Source organism: Electrona antarctica (genome assembly GCF_951216825.1).
Source record: "Electrona antarctica genome assembly, chromosome: 10".
Classification (NCBI taxonomy): domain Eukaryota; kingdom Metazoa; phylum Chordata; class Actinopteri; order Myctophiformes; family Myctophidae; genus Electrona; species Electrona antarctica.
This window is the reverse complement of record NC_136791.1, coordinates 40,368,133-40,374,546: the sequence shown is the minus strand read 5'-3', so window position 1 is coordinate 40,374,546 and position 6,414 is coordinate 40,368,133.

Sequence of the window (6,414 nt, the reverse complement as noted above, 5' to 3'; positions counted from 1 at the left end):
CTAATGGACATGCACAAGACTATACTTTTGTGGAATAATCTTTATTTTGTGCAGATAATGTGCTCTCTTCATGCCTTGGCAAAACATGACATTTTAAAAGTTAGGTCTGATTGCCCCTCACTTCACACAAGGGTGATTTTTAGTTTGGTCGTCGGTTAAGGTTAAGTATCTAGGGTAGACCACACAACCGGTTGAAATGGCCACCCTACATGTAAATAAATGTTTATGGTGGGTGTAGTCTCCAGCCTACACCCACAATGCAGTCTATCTAAATGGAGCTGGTTGAAGTAAGAATTGGTTTCAGTTCAAGTAAGTAGTCCATAGAAAATGTTTAACGAACTCCTCCTAGCAGGATGGTCAATTACAAATTCAAAGTTGTCTCACTGCTGGATTACTACAATGACCATAATGCTTTGCTGCACTCACCCCACCTTGTGGAGAGGGAGAGGGCTGTCTTACTGAGACAACATGTAGTCCAGGAAGGAAGTGAGACCAGTGTCATTGACATCTCTGGCACTTTGAAATACTAAAATATCTAAAAACACGTATTACACTACACACATAAAACCCCCAGGAAAGTGTGTGTGTGTATGTGCTGTACTCTACTGGCCACTTTAGGTGTTGCAGCTGTCCGTGCTCGGACATGTACGTACGTACACATACATACATACATACATAGGGACACACATAGCTGCGTAATGGAGCGGAGGCACCGCTCAAAAGATCATTGTGGCTTGAAGAAAAACTACCTTCAGCCTATAGTATACACAATGACACCTAGCGCAACAGGTTGATCAGGACATCTGAATAGGATGTGCACACAGTATACAGTAGTATTTCACCTTGACTATCCCATGACTAACCTCTAATCCTCATCGGGTGGTTTTACGCTAGGACAGGAATTCTGCATTGGTCGTGGAATGAAGTGAAGATGCATAATGTGTTAAATAATATTTTATCTCACTTTAATGACTAAACCAGTTTGTATAAATTTGCATCAGTACCACCTGTCAAGTTGCAAATTTGCATCAGTACCACCTGTCAAGTTTCTGTGACTTTGAAACATGACTGGCATGCCTCACCCATCACCTATTCTTTCTGTTCGCTTGCTGAATTTAAAAGAAGGTTTTGGATTTTAAGAGGAAGCCATAACAGGTAAGATCATTTAACTATCTACTAAAACTATCCAGTACATAAAGTGTACAAGAAGAAAACAACACAGACAAAGAAAAAGAAAAGAAAATCCAATACAATCGATATACAAATCTACAAATCAGCTCGTGGTATAGTTTCACAGGTCTATTGCGATTTTAGATGACAGAACAACAACAAGCTAAACAGACAGATTCATATAAAGCTGAATATATCGGATAAGGAAGGTAGTGCATGCACAACCAAGTGTCCAGGTGCACTCCCACTGGTTTATTGCAGATTTGATGTTTTGAAAGGTTGAATCTGTAAAAAATAAATTATTCAAACAAACAATGACATGACATTCAGTCCTTGGGGCATCCAATGTATGTATTTAGTTATGCCCTGTATTTGTATAATTCCCCTATTTACCCAAACAGATTTTCCTATACATTTTTTAGTTCAACTCATTGATTCTTTTGACAGAGATTTAGGGCAACGGCAACCATAATTTGCTCTTGCCCCTAAATCTCTGATAGATGCTGAGGAGAAGTGTCATCTGGTGCCGACAGACCAAGTGGAGATTGACCAGAACAAATATAAAAGTACTGGCAGAACATAAGAACCAAGGTCCAACAGCTATGGCTGTACACGTCAGCTCAGTTAAACGGATGGGTACACTGTATTGTCAATGATGTAGGAACCAGGAGAGATGAGTTAATTCATTGTAACGCAAATCGTTTTGAATATAAGCAGCCTACATCAGAGCCAGATCATTCATATTGTTTTCTCTCTTGCCATAGCGCTCCACTGCTCCAGTAAACATGGACCCACCTATACAGGAAATGTGGACAACCTTTAAAGCCGTTCTGGTCTTCTCTCTATGCATCTCGGCGGTATATCTGTTCTATGAACTCGCACATGAGTTCCCACAGCACCTCTACGACTGCCCTGGCCATACAACGCAGGATCTCCTAACAAGGGTTGAGGGTTCAGAACATCTAATGATGGCTGCCTACAGAGACCACAGCATGGGTGGATCCACACGTGTCCTTGCTATCATCAACACGGAGGAGCCGATGTCACTTGATTGTGTGTTCTGTTGCCTGGGACGCGAATTACAGATAAGTAAAGGAGCAGTCAGGAAGCACAGCGTTGACTATGGCTTCAAGTACATCGCTGGGGATGTGCTTTGTCCCACGCTGCCGCAGTGCAATGCCACACATGTGCTGCTGGCCTCCCACCACAATGACGGACATGTGGTGGGAGGACCATTTCTGACAATACAACACCAGGAGACAAGGGAGAAGGACTTCCCGGTCTTCTTCACCGTGTGCATGAACTCCGTGTATGGGGACTACAACAACGCCATTCAGTTCATTCAGACCATGGAGGTGTACAAACTGCTGGGAGTACAGAAGGTTGTTCTCTATCTCACCACCTGTAGCCAGGACTTCTACAAGGTTCTCCAGCACTATGTGGAGGAGGGAACTCTGGAGATTGTGCCTTGGTGGTCACAGGTGTTACGTGGGGAGATTGACCTCAATGGCGAGCTGAGTGTCATGAATGAGTGCATCTACCGGAACAGGTACACTTCTCAGTATGTCCTTTTGGCCAATGTGGACCAGTTACTAATACCCTACAAACACACTTCCCTGCGGACGCTCATGGAGGAAGTGCAGGGCAAGCATCCAGAAGCCTCTGTGTTTCAAGTGGAGACCCATGTCTTTCTGATGTTTGACGATGGACCCAGAAACGCAAGCCAGTCCAGCAGCGGGCTGGGAGGGAGCCACATGCCGGGAGTGGACATCTTCAAGCAAGTCTACAGAGTGCCTCTCCTAGAGTACGACTCCCGCACCCACAAGCTAATCATCAACCCCAGGATGGTTGTCCAGACCGCCAGCTTTGAGGTTACAAAGAGCTACGGGAAAACGGTAGACATCCCACCCGAGGTTTGCAGGATGATGGAGGTACAACAAAAAGACCATAATACAGAAAAAGAAAACCTGGTCCTTGATAACAGACTGTTGGACTTGGCTGCTCACCTTGCACCACAAATGAACAACACCATAAAAAGACACTATAAAAACAAACTGGATGTGTTGTAACTATACATGTATCTCGAACAAAAAAAGACAAGAACAGTATGTCCAACAGTCTGCTTCAAATTTAATTGATCTGAGAAACTATTATATCTGGAACGGTATCTTAAGCTGCCAAGCCTGCCATGGGCTGATTTCCCATAATAATGAGTATCATGATACTTCTGTGTCACAATATCACAATATTTCTACCATATTAGACTTGGGATATGATCAAGCCTACTTAAAATGCATAAGAGAAACTAATTTGTATTGTTCATTGCATTTCCTGATGAAAATGTACTTTCCGGGTTAACACAAAAATGTTGATTGTATGATATCCCCTATTGGAGATGATTGATTGATTACATGTCATCAGAATCAGAAATGCACCAAAACCTTATGTGAGAGACCTAAACATAAAACATTAAATGCTGGTTCTGAAATACCTTGGGTGAGCTTCTTTTTATTGTGCAGACACTGCATTGGGCCAGAAGAGGGTGCAATGGTGTAACACACAGAAAATAAAGCTGAGTGAAGTACTAGGCAACCGTAAACTTTACTCAAAAACAAAACACCATAAGCTTAAATGATTATGCATGTCTAGAAAGTGTGTGTTTTAACTTCAATACCTTTTATAACATAAAAAGTGATTGCCTGTTCAATTGATAAGGATGTCTGGACACAGGAGCTGGACTTCAAAGCAACTCTGTTAATGGGAACAGAAAACCACAGTTTTTAGTACCCCAATTTACTCTCAAACAGCAGAGATCATTGGACAGATTAAATCATTGTTTTAATTAATATATCCCTTCATTACTTTCCCAGGTTCCTTATTTGCTGATTAATTTATTTTAATACTTAATTCAAGATGCACAATTCCTATGTTTTTTCAAGATAGCTTTTAGTCTAGAGGGTGGGGTGGGTGTGGTGATGCCTGTCCAATGTGTCCATACCAAACAACATATCTAACTGCATAGATTTTCCATGTAATTTGCTATCCACCTTCATGCTCCCTGACATGACCCTATTGACTTTGGTGACCCTGTGAATTTTCTGACCCAGCCGCCAAGGAAGCATGTTGGTTGGTAAATGGCACTTTGATCTGTTTGGGTGTAAGGAGTAGTTTAACCACAAGGGACCGCTAGTGGGGCTAGTGGGGGATACTCGTAGTCTTGATAATTAACTAACTGGTTATACAGTAAATTAAATCAAGTGTGTTGCTTGAATTGAATTGAATTGAATTTCATTTCATTTTCAATCAATAATTTCCTTTAACTGCATGGACATTATGTTTCATGCATGGATATATCACCAAGTATATTTATTTCTAATGTCATTGCAAATTCATCATGGAATGTATCTCCTCATTCAATGCCACTTTCTTTGACTGCACCTATACACAAAAAACTAATGGCTTCAGATCTCCCAAAACAAACTGATCATACTTTGCTAGTCTGGAGTGGCTCAGGGTATTAGACGGGGTTAGTCAAATAAAAATGGGATTGGTATTGAAGATAGTCAAAGAGGCGGCAGCCCTCAATACCCTCATACCTCACTAACTACTTCTCCAAAGTGAGTGACACCTACAGCCACAATACTAGAGGGAGGAACAATGATCTGGTATTACCCAAATATATAGAACAAACATGGGAAAATTCTTGTTCTACTACTCTTTACTGGTTTCTTTCAAAACTATAGCATGCCCTGAGAGGTTAGAAATTAGGTGTCAACGGTTCACTGCTGTTTTCTTGTGATAATTTTTAAATGCTCTGTTGATTCATTGAATACATAGGAGTCAGGACCACAATGGAAACTAGTCCCCAGGAATTTCTGACTATTAAATAATTGAATATAATAATAATATTTCCCGCCAGTGTGTCGGGCACCATCAGTGTGTTGGTCGGGCACCATATATGGTGCCCAGGTCTCGTGACATTGTGACATCATCAGGGATGGAGATGTGGAGACCCTGATGTCATAGTAAATGTGACCTGCTGTCGCAGTTAAGCCCATATATGGAGATCCCTGATGTCATCAATATTGGCCAGCAACTCTAGGCTACATCTGACCTCAAACCTCAAACCCTTAGATCTGTACATTCAAATTTCAAACTCTAGAAGGGCCTGCCCCAAAGTTATTAGTGTAGCCGCGCCTGGCAGCCGGCAAAAACTCGTGAAACTAGAGTTCTCAACTGCCCAAAAATGAAGGCCTGGCCCTATATGGGCCCTCATCAAACCCTGTTCACTCAAGAGAATGTCAAAGTCGTACGATTTGTCACACACGTTACCGCAGTGAAATTTGTTCTCCGCATTTGACCCATCTCTTGGAGCGGTGAGCCACAGCCAAGGAGTGGTGATCTGCAGCGTGCGCCGCGCTCGGGAATCATTTGATTAGTAGATTTGACCCCCAATCCAACCCATTGATGCTGAGTGTCAAGCAGGGAGGCATTGGGTCCCATTTTTTACAGTCTTTGGTATGACCTGGCCGGGGATCGAACCCCGACCTCCCAGTTTCAGGGCGGACACTCTAACCACAAGGCCACTGAGCTGGACCACTGTCCCCGCTCCATATACTGTTCTGACATCCCAAATGTTGATCTGACCTCATCAAACCCTGTACACTCAAGACATGCTCCTTATATGGCCAGTACAGAATTCATTCCATGTTGATCTGACCCCCCATGCCAAAGCGCCAGCGCTCCGCTCGCCCAGTAGTCTTCCATCAACGAGGCGGATGCATGCCCGGCTGCGCGCCCTTGAGGGCGAGGTCGCGTGCATGCATATGCCTGGGTGATGGCAGACTGTTGGGCGCTCGAGCGCTGGCGCTTTGGTGGGTCAGATCAACATATGGAATGTCAGAACAGGTCAGCTCCATATATTATGGAGTGGCAGCGGGGGCAGTGTCTTGAGTGTACAGGGTTTGATGAGGTCAGATCAACATATGGAATATCAGAACACGTCAGCTCCATATATGGAGATCTAAGGGTTTGAGGTCAGATGTAGAGTTGCTGGCCGGCCCCATGTAGGTCTGAGGTCAGTGTCGTGATCTTCATATATGGAGACGGCCATGTATGGTGGCGTGATGTGTCACGAGGCATGACCATATGGAGGCGTGATGTCACGATCGTGACCATATGGAGGCGTGAGTGAGTCGTGACTGACCAACCAACGGACCGACTGGAGATGCAGGTTTTCTTAGT